The sequence below is a fragment of the Pseudophryne corroboree genome, chromosome 6 (assembly GCF_028390025.1).
Source record: "Pseudophryne corroboree isolate aPseCor3 chromosome 6, aPseCor3.hap2, whole genome shotgun sequence".
Lineage (NCBI taxonomy): Eukaryota > Metazoa > Chordata > Amphibia > Anura > Myobatrachidae > Pseudophryne > Pseudophryne corroboree.
This window is the reverse complement of record NC_086449.1, coordinates 597,970,626-597,985,861: the sequence shown is the minus strand read 5'-3', so window position 1 is coordinate 597,985,861 and position 15,236 is coordinate 597,970,626.

The window sequence follows — 15,236 nt, the reverse complement described above, 5'->3', positions numbered from 1 at the left end:
AGCAGCACGTCCTCCTCTGGGGCAGTCTGCTGGTCCCATGTAGCTCTGCCCTCTCCATCCATGTAGCTCTGCCCACTTTTTAGTGCCCAACCCTGATGATGTCATCAGGGGAGGGGAGGGGAGGAGGCTTCATGCTGCCAGCACCGCTGCCTGTCATATAGTGTGACAGGCAAACCATCCGGAAGCAGCAGAGGAGACAGGGTGGCATAGCAGCAGGATGGACCTACCTGCTCTGCATTTCTTTGCTTAGCGGGTAAAACTGGGCCTGTTTATACAGCATCAACAGCTCCAGGGCAATAGTGCTAGATTTTATGTTACGTAGTGATATGGCCTCCGGGTACCTGATGGCTTAGAACACTACCACCAATATATGCTGATGCCCATGAGCATATTTTTTTCACTGGCTAAATCATATCTATACCTATTCACTTAAAAGGCATAGAAATGATGGGCAGGGAAATTAAGGCACCTTAAATTCTGTCCAGGGTGTGGTCATTTGGCATACTGGGCATTCCTGACATTATTTTTTTTACTGTGGCGTGAATTCCTGGCCAGAAGATCCATAGCTGCTTACGCTGGAGAGTTTTCTCCTCCCCTAAATGGCCATCCCATGAATGCGTGTGAGCTCATATAGCAACTGGACTACACTTTTACCTTGCAAATAAGTTATACGGTACAACAAATCATTTTTCTCTACAAAGTAAGGTAACTTTCAGGTGGTAAAGCAAAGTTTGACCTTATCATTTACCACTACCACATTTCAAAAGCATTGGACAAGTTGCTATTGATATGTTCCAAATATGCACTTTCACCAGTGGGGGACCATTGTGCCTTATTCTAACTTCCCCCCTGCTGCTCACTGACAAGAAAGGACTATTTAGTCATACAACCTTGGTTTCCAATAGAATTTGTCCCCTGGGACAGCTCATCCTCTCTCTGTCTGCCAATGTCATGCCAGGTAACCACCTCCGGTAACAGTGAAAAGTCCCGGCCCAGGATTAGCAGATAAGGAGGTTTGGATGCTACTGCAACTACCATTTTGACTGGTCATCCTTTAATCTCCACTGGCAGGTACACTCATGGGCTTTCTTCTATGTCCCACGTACAGTATATATAGCACCTTTCAGAAACCTGGTCAGACCCATGAGGAATCAGGTTAGCAGTGATAATGATTTGTGCAGTCCCACTGTACATTGGCTCACTGCACTCAAATCATACAGATGGAGCCGTGCTCATCTGAGGCGGCTCCATTACAGGCGTGCACTCCCACCATGACTAGGGGATCCATCCTCCTAGTCACGCCAGGAATGCACAGAGATGCTCCCATTCGGAGCATCTCCATCCGGGTGCACGACAGAGATGCTCTCTGATTCTAGTGAATGTGGCGCATCTCCTTCACGGGCATGTGTACGCACCCATCCGGATGGAAACGCTCTCGGTGTTAGGCGTAGGCGAGCAGGCGCGCCCAGGCACAGAAGGAGTCAAGTCTCCATCTGTATGGCTAGATTAAACATAATTTGGTATAACAATAGGGACCTGGGTTATGGGTTTAGGTACTGGCTCTTACCCTTGCTTGGCTTTATTCAGTTTTACCAGGGTCAGGTACCTCTCAATCACCACTGCTAACTCCTTAAATGTCTGGGGTTCAGCCTGCAGAGCCCAGTGTTGTAAACCATGGTCTAATACTCATATAGCCTGGTCTAGATCCACCACTTCCACTTCTCACTGAGCAGATTTTTGATCCGCTGTAGCCCTGTTTTACTCAATCTGGCCAATTTCGCCAGTTGGACCCTTGGAGATTCTTTGTTGGAACCCATAACCCTAATCATGCTGAATATAGCCTCCTTCGAGTGAGGAGTGGAGCTTGCCTCAGTCACCTTTAAATAAACATAGGTTCTCTGTGACGCCCCTGTGAGATAGGGAGCTAATATAACAGCCCACTCCTCCTCAGGCAATTTTAAACATGCAGAAGTTCATTCAAAGGTGCTCAAATATGCTTCTGTGTCATCTGCCAAGGTAAGCTTTGTAGCACCTCTTGCTCCTGCCCACATTTTCTTAATTCTGTTAATTCAGCATGCATTAAGTGAATGAAAGTTTACTGCCCAGCAATGGGAGTCTGTTGCCCAGCTGCTAAATCAGCCACTAATTTAAATACATTTTCCATTTTCCTCTGCCTCTCCAAACTCTGGGTAATTTTAGCTGGCTTAATTAACACTTTCTGGTACTCCAGTTCCAATGACCACAAATAACCAAATTTCCTGGCTTTCCAGCCACATATGAAAAAAACAAAGCAACCTTGTTTTACCTGTAGCATACTGTCATTTTACTCACTGTCCAACTGCCAGAATCTGCTTTTTCTTGGCTCTTTTGCTGCATAGTAGCAGCCAACAAAGGTCCCCATTCAGGTGCAAATGTGACAGGAATTACATACACCAGATAAACTTCACCAGTTTCTTTATTTCTTTGTTAGGCAGGACAGCACATGAATCTTTCAGCATAGCAGTGCAGGTCCACATCAGTACAGGTGCATAGCAGTACAGGATCACATCAGCACAAGTTCATAGCAGTATAGGATCACATCAGTACAAGTTCATAGCAGTACGGGATTGCCTTACTGCTGGTTCAGTGACCTTAATGTCCCCACACCAACTTCTGGATGCTAATCAACATCAGAAGCATTGTCTCCTTGTTTCACAGGTGCCTGTAATCAACTGCCTCTCAATCATGAACAACAGTAACACCTGACCTTGAATCTAAATAGTCTGGGGGATGGCAGATGTTATTGGGTTGACTTATATTGTGGCTAATTTTCTAGAATGTGTTAGTTATATGTTCTTGCTCAACCAATTGGTGGAGAGAGGGTGTGATCCAAGAAGGTTGTTTATGCTTGTGGCATTAAGGATAAAGCCTCACAGCCATAGACATGTTTTGTTTAGATGTCAAGATTATGTTGAAGGGCAATTTTATGAGTTCTTCCCAAGACTCTGATTTACAGTCTCCGGCTACAATATTAACTGCACAGTTACAGTAGCCCCCTAGTGTACTTGCAACTAATCCTGCTGGCAGGCAAAGTGTACTCCCAGGATCAGGCTGCAGTTCCACAGCTTACAGTGAGAGGGAAGGGGAGGATGTGCAGATCAGTTAGATATGTCCCTGGCATACTGGATCTTACTATGCAGGACCCTGAGTCCAATGTTGCTTGTATTACTGTGAAAAAGGTACTTTGAATCCACTCGGGTCATCTAGAGGGACACAGTGCTGCTATTGGGGCCCCTTCAGTTCGCTCAGCATATGGATGGCTGCAGTGAGCTGCTCCACACATGAAATTAGTCGATCATTTTTCTTTGTGTTTTACAATGGCAGCCACAGAGGGTTCCTTTATGGATCATGCTGGACATGGATCCCAGCAGGGATATTACTCTACTCTTGGGGTGATATTCAACAGATTTTCAAACTTGGGGTTTCCAGAATGGTATACACGTTATATCCTGCAGGCACACAGAACTATGGGCCTAATTCAGAGTTGATCGCAGCAGCAAATTTGTTAGCAGTTGGGCAAAACCATGTGCACTGCAGGGGAGGCAGATATAACATGTGCAGAGAGAGTTAGATTTGGGTGGGGTGTGTTCAAACTGAAATCTAAATTGCAGTGTAAAAATAAAGCAGCCAGTATTTACCCTGCACAGAAACAAAATAACCCACCCAAATCTAACTCTCTCTGCACGTTATATCTGCCCCCCCCCTGCAGTGCACATGGTTTTGCCCAACTGCTAACAAATTTGCTGCTATGATCAACTCTGAATTATCCCCTATGTACACATTTACACTACAATAGAAGTGTTGACTAAAATATTCCAAAAACACATGCTATTCTTTAATGAATATTTCAGTATAAAAAATCATTTATACGCATACTTTCTTGACTCCATTAGAAAACATATTGCTTTAATAAGCGTACTTTTCCCATGGTGCCATGAGCTTGCTTCATCAATTTGCACATTTGAAATGTTATGCTGAGCATCATGACTACTATTGATGACATGCAATTATCACTTGCAATTGGTTACAGATAATATCACATACCATTTCCATGTTTTACTGTTATGTTTGTATTTGGAGAACAATGACTTTGGAAAGAGAATGACTCTGGCATTGAGGTTCCCTATTATCCCGGATTTTGGCTGCTTGGCCCTCATGCAATATTGTATCGTCTCTCATCATTCCTAGACTTGTCTGGCAAAGTGTCACAAAAATCTTTCCATCTTGTTTTATATAAGAAACCCCAAGATCAGGGTGAGGGGATGTAGTTAATAGAGGTTAATCATGGTGGTGGCTCTGAGAAGCAGGCCTCTTTGCCTGGTGACACTTGCCCGCTTTTCCTTCCCTGATCTTTGTTGACTACTGTATTTTATGTGGGGAGGGGGGGGGGGGGGAAGCAGATCATTAACCCGGCTGCAAGTTTGATGTTTTTGGGGTGCACTCACCTTTGTTGATGGGATTTATGGGCTTTTTCACCTTTACATGGGCAACAACAACTCACTACAGCATACCTCCCAACATGACCCTTTCTAGGAGGGACACAATGCTCTGCTTCTGGTCTTTTCTCTTAATTTGTGATTGCCGTCACCTGTTTTGAACAGGTTATTGGAAAAGACAGGTGTATGAGCACAGGTGATGGCAATCATAAATAAAGAAGGAAGTCCAGGAGCAGAGCTTTGTGTCCCTCCTGGAGAGGATCATGTTGGGAGGTATGCTACAGGGTATGCTAGTCATATCAAAGGGGAGTTTGATACCATATTTTTAATGGATAAAAGCACCCAGGGCTGTCTGAGCCTACAATTCATAATTGTTATTGTTTAGTGGAGCCGTGATGGGCTGCACTGATTCTTGGTTGTCCTTTCTTTACCAGCATACTGCTTTCTTAGTAATTATTGCTTTAGTTTATTATTAAACAGATAGCATTTTTTTCTGTCAATTCATGTCTCTGAGGCTTAAAGGTTTGATAGATGATATGCACATGGGCCAATCTCCATCTTATAGGAGGTTTAGAAGTTTACAAATGTTTCATGGAGTCTTTACAGGACCTGCATCCAGCTCCAATATGTGTGTGGGCATTGCTAGGCAAAATGTGTGTCCAGTATCTATTGATCACAGTGCTGTGGGCAATGCTAGGCATAATTTGTATAATTCCTGGGAAAATGCATGAACAATGTTAAAAGAAGTGTTTATGTGATTACAGAAAAAAGGATTGTGTGCAATACTTATTTGTATTTAAGTATTTGTCCAAACAATTGATTCATCTTGTGAGCCTAAGGTTCCCCAGTTCAACAATGAGTCCCTCACTATTGATTTATATTGACATGCTCATGAGGCCAAGTATTGTACATACACAGGGAGCATGATATTAGCTCTCCATTGCATATTTCCACTTACTGCCATTACATAAGCCAAATCTAGCACATACATATATAATAGGCATGGCCATAATAGCTATGAGCTGGTGTCCAGAGGGTGGCACTGAGTAGCACTGGGATACCAGCACAAGCAGGAGAAAAGGTGGTAGGACATGGCAAAAGGTGCTCAGTGTGGTTGGGTGTGAGCTCTTCAGAATGTTGCTGTGTAGCCTAGTTATCTAATACAGGTTGAGTATCCCTTATCCAAAATGCTTGGGACCAAAGTATTTTGGATATAGTTTTTTTACCATATTTTGGAATAATTGCATACCATAATGAGATATCATGGCTATGGGACCTAAGTTTAAGCACATAATGCATTTATGTTTCATATACATCTTATACACTGAATCTGAGGGTAATTTTAACAAATATTTGTAATAAATTTGTGGATTAAACAAAGTGTGTGTACATTCACACAATTCATTTATGTTTCATATACACCTTATACACACAGCGTGAAGGTCATTTAATACAATATTTTAATAACTTTGTGTATTAAACAAAGGTTGTGTACATTGAGCCATCAGAAAACAAAGGTTTCAGTATCTCAGTCTCACTAAAAAAATCCCGTATTTCAGAATATTCCGTATTTTGGAATATTTGGATATGGGATACTCGACCTGTAGTACACTTTTACATTCTACATCACATTTTCAAAATTCTTCTTTACCACAAACCATTATTCTCCTGCTCAACTGTCCTTCTACTTTTTTTTTACTCCAGATGCTTTATAAATTGTTATTCACCCTTATAATTTCTACAACAGATCAATATTGCTAATTAATAAATAAATCAGACCATATTTGTGAATGAATATTTTTAATTGGGTAAGATAGTGATTAAATTAACAACATAATTAATGATATATCTTTAGTCATATAGTAACAGTAATACACCAGTGTACACTGAAAGAAGATCATAAAATTATTTTATCTGTTGCCACAAATGAATTCTGTGTTGAAGACTCCTGAAAGAGAAAATACATGGAGAGAATGTAACATTTCTGTTTATCAGTGATCTGGGAATAATATAGAGACAAATATGAAGACTAAAGAGTGACTCTCATTTTTACCTCTTCTTCAGCCCAATACCTTCAAAACACCTTTCACACCACCCAAGTTTAAGTTCAGGTCCAGCTTTTTCTATAAAGATACAATTGAAACAGTCTCTTATTTTAGAAGTCAATTAGGTTCCAAGTGATACATGTAAGTTCTAAGTATAAAGCTTATCAATTACTTTAAAGCTACACTAATTAGAAAATGTTATGCTCCAAATAATAAATCCTAGGAACATTAGTTGAGGGACCAACTGAACATTTTGATGAAATTATCATTTTTGTCCACAGCTATAACAATATCAGCCACTACCATATTTTGAAATAAGCATCATCTAATAAACAATAGATTATACTGTAGCTTAGCTTTGTTCATTATTACAAAATGCATACAACACAATATCTTACAAATAGTAGGTGCTGTACTAGAGAACTATATAGCCGGAACTGTATGTCATTGGCCTGATGTTACTGTACTTCCTATGCGGTGTATTGTACTTAATGCACACAATATCCATTCTTTCAGCTTATGTAAGAGGTACAGTAGTGCTGGGGACTGGTGAACGGGTTGTAGTTCAGATTGATGCTATCTTGTATACTGTATGTGGTTTTTTGCCTTATGTTTTTTTATTTTGGACATTTTTTTAGTTTATCTTTGAAATTGTTCGTGCATTTTTCTTCTTTCTCATAATTTTAATGAAAACAAACAATAAATATATATTGTTGTGGTGTATATGTAAATTAAGCGAGACACTTGAAAATACAATTATAAATATGATTTATCTTTAAGTATTAGTTGGTAATGCACAATAGGCAGTATACTATGGGGACAATATGTCGGGAATGATCTCTACTGATGGCCCTAGTTTAGTTAACTGATTCTCAAAGAATCATACTGTATAATATTTATTCTATGGTACAAAGGTGCTGTCTGTGTATATACAGGAGATGCCACCTCACCTCACATGGTCAACACAAGAAACAATGTGTACAGTATATATAAGGATAAGGACAAATTCAAAGGAAGGGTTAGTGCAATGATTCCAGATATCAAAGTCCTAATAGACCCAAACCACCTCTTACATCTATTGCTAGAGTCACAGCTGCAATAATATACGTACAGTATGCTTGTATCAGACAACCCCTGGTGAAGTAGCCAGCGTCTGAGTGTACAAGGACTGAGATGCCCTCTCTCCGCATCTCTGCACACTGTAATACTGATGGTGATTCTCTAAATTCCACCATTGGTGCACCATTGCTCGCACTAATGACAATTGCCGCAGTCCTATGACAGGTGAAAGTTTAAGGTCTGACTGTGGTCTCTGTGCCTATGGCCGTGCATTTGGGAATGACATGCCAATTACATTCCCATAACATGCCCAAGAGAAAGACATTTTTGCATTCACTTTTAGCCACCTACCAGTAATTGCCCAGGAACAACCATCACTTTGCCACCCTATATTTGATACTGCATGTCCCAATTGCAATAGCATCTTTGTGCGCACCATCTGTGTTACACATGCACCGCAGGTTTCTGATTTTTTTGTACATGCGCAGTTGCAAATAATCACTCAATTACCTGACCATCGCATGCATCTCTGAATCAGGCCCCAAATGGGTACACAAAGTTGGCCAGTGTGTCCTGCTCAATCATGAAATGTGCTGACTAGAATGAATTATAATCAGGCGTGTCACACATTATTCCTCAAATCCGAAATCTCTCTTCAGCTTTAGATATGGACCAAACACCTTTTCCTGAATGCAGTCACCAAAAGGGACATGTCCTCTGGGCGGGGGGGGGGGGGGGGGGAGCTATATTATAAAGCAGGTATGGGGGTTGTCTGTGCACCGACCTTTAAATACAACTATTGTGAAAAAAATCTATTTAGCCACTTAAGGTGATCGTGGTCTATTAGGCCTTTTTTTATGGAATCATTATTCTTATCCTTGTGTCCTTATTTTATATCTGTTATATGTTTATTATGTTTATTTGTTTAGAATTGTCCTGTGTACAGTACTGTATATATAAGTTTTTTTTGTTGCTTTGAACATTGTTTGTCTACAGGTTACAATACATCATCTTGTAGGAACATTAATTGACATCCCTAACTTTGGCATTTGACAGATAAATGAAATCCTCAGGATGACTGAGCCCCCATACTCTACATAAGACAAAAGGAAAAACTTACAAATGTATCACCCAAGGTCAGGAGCAGATCACCCTGGAGAATGAAAAAACATGTTATATGTACAGTATACTATCAATTTATCAATCTCTGAATTGCACCATTAAATGCAAATTAATTGCTAAAGCCAATCATGAATTAGAGACCAGAGGAAGGCTTTATCTACAATGGATACTCTATATGAGACAGATGTTCCTGATTGTAAAAACATAGACACAGGCAAAGCACGCACTCAAATTATACATACAACTGTAAATCCAAATATTCCTGTTCTACACGTAGCAGGGGTTTCATTCCAGTTTACCCTTATCTCTACCTTTTAGCTCATACTATTGCCTTGATTGCTAATCAAAACCTGATTTTAATGATTTATGGTTATATTTATTAATCAATTTATCCCCTTAAAAATTAAAATATGCTGATACTGCTGTTTTTGCATGTTTAAAGGAAGAATCAAGTGTTGCTGGAATGTACCAATATAAAAGTCAGGAGGTATGGGAGATACAGTGTCTCCTGCTTTCTGTCCTGCAGCTCTCACAGCATCCATCCCCATAGCTGGTATTTTACATGAGTATCTTGCCTGCATGGGCTAATGCCATATTCAGATGGTGTTAGCTCATTACCTGCAGTAGGGCTGCCCTGCTGGAGAGGGATCTTCCAATCTTTCTCCAGTGGGCTCCAGAAGGTCCCTAAGTGCATCTGAGCTGTTTCTGCACTGCACATTTGCAGCTGGAAAGCAGCACTTGCTCAGTATGTAGATACAAGGGGATCCAAAGGTAGAAGTAAATTAATCATAGATGCGATCATTTTTCTTCTTTCTGATTGTCTGGACAGGCTCTTATTGGAGCCTGTGCCCGGCAATCTAAATTGATACATACAAATACAAGCGTAGTAAAAACCCTTGTTGCTGTTATATGCGGCAATAACAATCCTTAATATTCACCTAATTACAGGAGGTGTGGCCATGCACTCTTAGAAAAAAAGACAAAAAAAAATTGTATTTTAAGCGCCTCCCTGGCCACACTACAGTCCAGCATGAAGCCGCTTGTGCTTGGCTGAGAAGAAAAGCCATAGTTGCTGCTGCCATGTAAGGGTGGGGCCTGGGCCCCCACTAGGCCCCTCCATCATACCTGGGTCTGGGTAATTAATACCCCCCTCCTCTTGTGCCACTGTTAGGGCCACCCCCTACCACATGTCAACAGTTGTCAAGAAAGCAATATTTTTTTACAGTACTTCACAAAAACCCATATCTTGCCATACAAAGCCATTTGCCATGACGTAGTACCCAGTATAACTTTCATAGGTTCAGCCTTATGATATTACAGCAAGGGAAATCTGGGCATCACACTACTTAGCATTGTACCATCCTTTTTGTAAATAAAATCTGTTTCTTTTATGTATTTTATCATATAAAATGTATATTATGAACCTTAAATTCTTGAAAAAATGTATTTCTCTTACCGTCAATTGACAGACAAGCTTCATCGCCACTCCAGTTAATTCACAGTCATCCTTAAAGAGGGATAGAAAGTTTAACATTATAATATAAAAAAATGTGTTATTACAATAAAATTAGATGTAAAATACAAATATACACTGTATAATCATCAAAATCACAAATATTTAAGTAAAAATAAGATTTGTTAGAAATATTTTAAAGTAGATGAAGTAATGTGAATACTGATTTTGTAATATGGTTACATTATACAGTTTTTATATGAGCTGGCAGAATATTCTACAGTTCATTTAATAAAAAAAATTATTAATTCAAAATGCAGCTTTCTAAGCATGTAATACAATTAAACATATACAATACTGGTAGGAATATCTTACCAAAATTTTTAGAATTTCAAATACAGCTTTATGTGCTGTTTCTCCAACTTTGTCACCAACTTGTTCCTAGATGTGAAATTTATATTTAATATAAAACATTTTTTAACCTTTTTTCAGTTTACTTATTTTAAATATATATATATATATATATATATATAGAGAAGAATAACGAGGCGGCACTCGGAGACTTGCAAAAACTTCAAACGTGTATTAAAGTGCTGTCAACGTTTCGGGGACCACCTCCCCTGACGAAGGGGAGGTGGTCCCCGAAACGTTGACAGCACTTTAATACACGTTTGAAGTTTTTGCAAGTCTCCGAGTGCCGCCTCGTTATTCTTCTCTGTGCATTGGGGTGACCCCCCCGGAGGAAGGCACCGCAGCAAGCAGGTCCCAAGGGACGTCTGGAGTGCCGGAGTTAAGTGGTATATATATATATATATATATATATATATAATTTATTTTGAAAAAGGCAAGTTATAAGTGCAAAATAGGAAAATAATACATTCAAAATCTGTTAAAAAAAAGCAATGTGAGATGTTTTACCAAAAAGTCTTTTAGATCCAGAAGTTGATCCACGGCACAACCTCCATCTTTCTGCAAATAATAAAAATGTAACAAATGTTGCAATGAGGTGTCAAATGACAATGGGATATAAGCTGCAGAGACAAGTTTCTATCCTTGGGTCTGACATTTGTGAATTTGGACTTATTTCTATTTTACTGTAAAGAAGTTGGTTACTAACTTTAATTTTGAATACAGTAGAATTGTGCATATGTTAAGAAACTATTGCCATGCAAAAGACTTAAGACAAAGAGCAAGAGTGGTTTAACAGTCCATGTGCTGACTCCGTGCAGACCCCTGCACAGGGTGTGCTCTCTGGACTTCTCTTGGACACAGGGATCCACGTACACTGCAAACATTGCACTCATTATAGATACACCAATGAGTAAGAGTATGCAAAGCGAATGTGTCCCATTGAGTGGGCAGATTGTGGCCGGTAATGGGCTTTTTTTCCTTGGGCAAAATACTGGAAAGGTACCATCACGTAAGGGTGTTTTTGTGCAAATGCATTCACATGCAGACCTGACAAACAGTTGACAAAGAGTATAATTGTGCCAGGAACACTGTACAGTATCACAGGCAGCTGGAAAGTAAGAAATCACAGATGATAGTAATGGTGGCTGATAGATAGAGCATTTGCTCATGAGTGTCAGTGTGCAAATGCCCCACTAGCATGGATAAGTCCTGACTTTCTTTTGGGCAGAGAATATTCTTCTGAGAGTTTTTGAAATTTTTTATTTTTAATTATTTATTTGTTTTGCATATCCATGCTTTTGGTGTTTTTCTGCTGCATTAGACATATTGGGCCTGCTTCATGTTTGTAAGTAAAGCAAAAAAGCAAGAAACTGGGTAAAACCATGTTGCACTGGAGGTGGGGCAGATGACAGATGTGCAGAGAGATTTAAGTTTGGGTGGGGTGTGTTCAAACTAAAATCTAAATTACAGTGTTGCAATAAAGCTAACATTTGTGTGCTACATGGAAAAGCAGCCAGTATTTACCCTGCACAGAAAAAATATAAATGTATTTGCTACCCTTGTATTGCAACATTGTTTGTTCCAGGCACAAAGTTATTTTGCTTATTAACTTACAAACATGAATCAGGCCCATTGTATCTTTTATTCAATGAATAAGTTGACACAGCGATAAAATTATTACCAGAAGTGTGTGCAGTTCAATCAAGAATCTCTTGTATAATTCCTCATTGTTTTGATCCTGCAAAATAAAAATAAAAAGATAAGGAAATAATAATATAAGGAACAAAACTTTGAACTGTTTATTGTTTAATCATTCTAAACAAAATTGCCAAATATTAAATTAAGATAGTTATAAAATTGTACTTATCTTAATAATATCACTTACATGTTTTATTATTTTCTCTAATTATGGCTATTCTATATTATGGCAACTATTTATATTTTGTACATATGGCAAATTCCATCAATGTGGCCACTACAAGCTTTAGGCTTCATGAGACAAAGATCTTATAGCATACATTTATCCTCACTCAGAAGCAGAAGATATAATTAAATTAATGTATCTTTATTAAAGGGTGCAGAATTCACATAAAGCTGACATTTCAAGGGAAATATGTTTTCTAAGACAGTGACATTACATATAGACCCTGCATGTTTAACCCTGAAGCTCCCACCAATAATGATGCATCAATTTCCTTGCATTTTTCTTGACTTCAAATTTATATAGTGTTTTCTTTCATTAATACTTTTGTGTTTAAGCAAAAACATTATTACTGGCTAGTTTGCATTCACAAGTTATAATTTACTTAAGTATGTATACTGTACATATATACATACATATGTATTATTTTATTTATGCCTAGGGTAATTATAAATTTATATATCTGTTAAATATTAAATGTGGACCATCCTCTCCTTCTGCAAATCCTTCACTCTCTTGGTCTGCGTGATACTGCCCTCTCCTGGCTGTCCTCCTACCTCTCTGATCGTTCCTTCTCTGTCTCCTCTCATGATGCTACCTCCCCCCCACTTCCACTAACTGTTGGTGTCCCCCAAGGCTCTGTTCTTGGTCCTCTCCTTTTCTCTCTCTATACGTCCTCTTTAGGTGAACTCATTAGTTCTTTCAACTTCCAATATCACCTCTATGCTGATGACACTCAAATCTACCTCTCCTCCCCTGATCTCTCCACGGCTCTCCTCACTCGTACCTCAAACTGTCTTTCTGCTATCTCTTCCTGGATGTCTCAGCGCTTTCTTAAACTCAACATGTCTAAGACTGAGCTGATCATCTTCCCACCCTCCCGCACAGCCTCACCTCCCACAATCTCATTATCCATTGATGGCACAACTATCTCCCCTAGCCCCCAAGTACGCTGTCTTGGCATAATCCTTGACTCCTCCCTCTCCTTCAAACCACACATTCAGCACCTCTCACAAACCTGTCATTTTCATCTCAAAAACATTTCTAGAATCAGACCTTTTCTCACACAGGATGCCACTAAGATCATTATTCACTCACTGATTATTTCCAGACTGGACTACTGTAATCTCCTCTTAACTGGTCTCCCTGACAATCACCTCTCTCCACTCCAATCTATCCTCAATGCTGCTGCCCGGCTCATCTTCCTCACCAAACGCACTACGTCGACCTCCCCCCTCCTACAGGCCCTCCATTGGCTTCCCTTCCCTTTCAGAATCCAATTCAAACTTCTCACACTCACTTACAAAGCACTCACCCACTCCTCTCCCATCTACATCTCTGACCTTATCTCCCTTTACTCTCCCACCCGTCCTCTTCGCTCTGCTAATGCACGCCGTCTCTCCTGTCTTCTGATTACTTCCTCCCACTCCTATCTCCAAGATTTTTCACGTGCTGCTCCATTTCTCTGGAATTCTTTACCTCTCCCCCTCAGACTCTCCACCTCTCTACAAAACTTCAAACGGGCTCTTAAGACCCATTTCTTTACCAAACCTAGCCAAATCTCAACATAACCCTCTGTTCCACGCTCTCTATGTACCCCATCTGTGTCATCCCTGTCTGTCTACCCCTCCCCTTAGAATGTAAGCTCTCACGAGTAGGGCCCTCTTCCCTCATGTGCTTATACTTTTCTTACTTTAATAATCCTCAACTGCCCAGATCCCACAGTTTTTTGACCACCTGGAACTTATCTCTATGTATACTGGTGTAGTTATGCTTAGTTGCCCTGTACTTGTCCTATATTGTATTCAACTGTAAGTCACTGTTTTCCTATTTTTTATGTGCATTTGTACTCTGTAATCGGGCGCTGCGGAACCCTTGTGGCGCCATATAAATAAAGGATAATAATAATAATAAAATATTGCTGAATATCATCACTTAATATCATGAGTTAATTTTATTGGTTAGTGCTTAGTTACATGATTGATCCTTGATATTGTACTTGTATTTGTACAAACATTGTTAGACATAATTTTCTAATACAGTATAGCCTACTTTATTGTATGACTGCAACTGTAATTTTTATTTGGCATCCCTGTGGAATTCAAAGAAAGTTGAGCATCTGCAGATGCCATATTTACTTTTGGGTATACTGCACATGAATGGTCTATTTGTATATATATATTAATGACTTCACAAAGCGACCTACATGTTTCGCTTTAGGCAACTTTAGTTTACCTCTTAATAAACTCATGTCTAGCAGGCCACAGTGAATCCCACAGAGCATACCATAAATTACCTCTCCAACTACTTCTACCAACTGCACCTTTGGCAAAACTGTAAAGTACATCTTTATCACTTTTTCTGTGCTCTGTAGTCAGCCTATTTCTGGCTTGATTTAGGAAACATTTTGACTAAAAATAGATGCACATTTACCTTATTGCAGACGTGTAAATAGAATGGTAGTCTCTTTCATCTAATGTTCACTGCAGACCACACTTGGTATACAGCAGAAGCTGAAGTATTTCGTGATTAAGTTCTTCTTTTCTTCCTACAAGTTTTTCTATTTTGATTTCTATTATTTCTACAGTTAAGTTATTTTGCGAGTTCAGCCAATACATAGTAATTATCACTGTGGTATTAATGAAGTGTTGAATTCAGGAGAATTTTGAAGGTTTAAATAAAAGTGTGATTTTATTTTTTTAAACAAATTCAGTACTTCACTACTGTTCTGTTCAATATTTCACCATTCA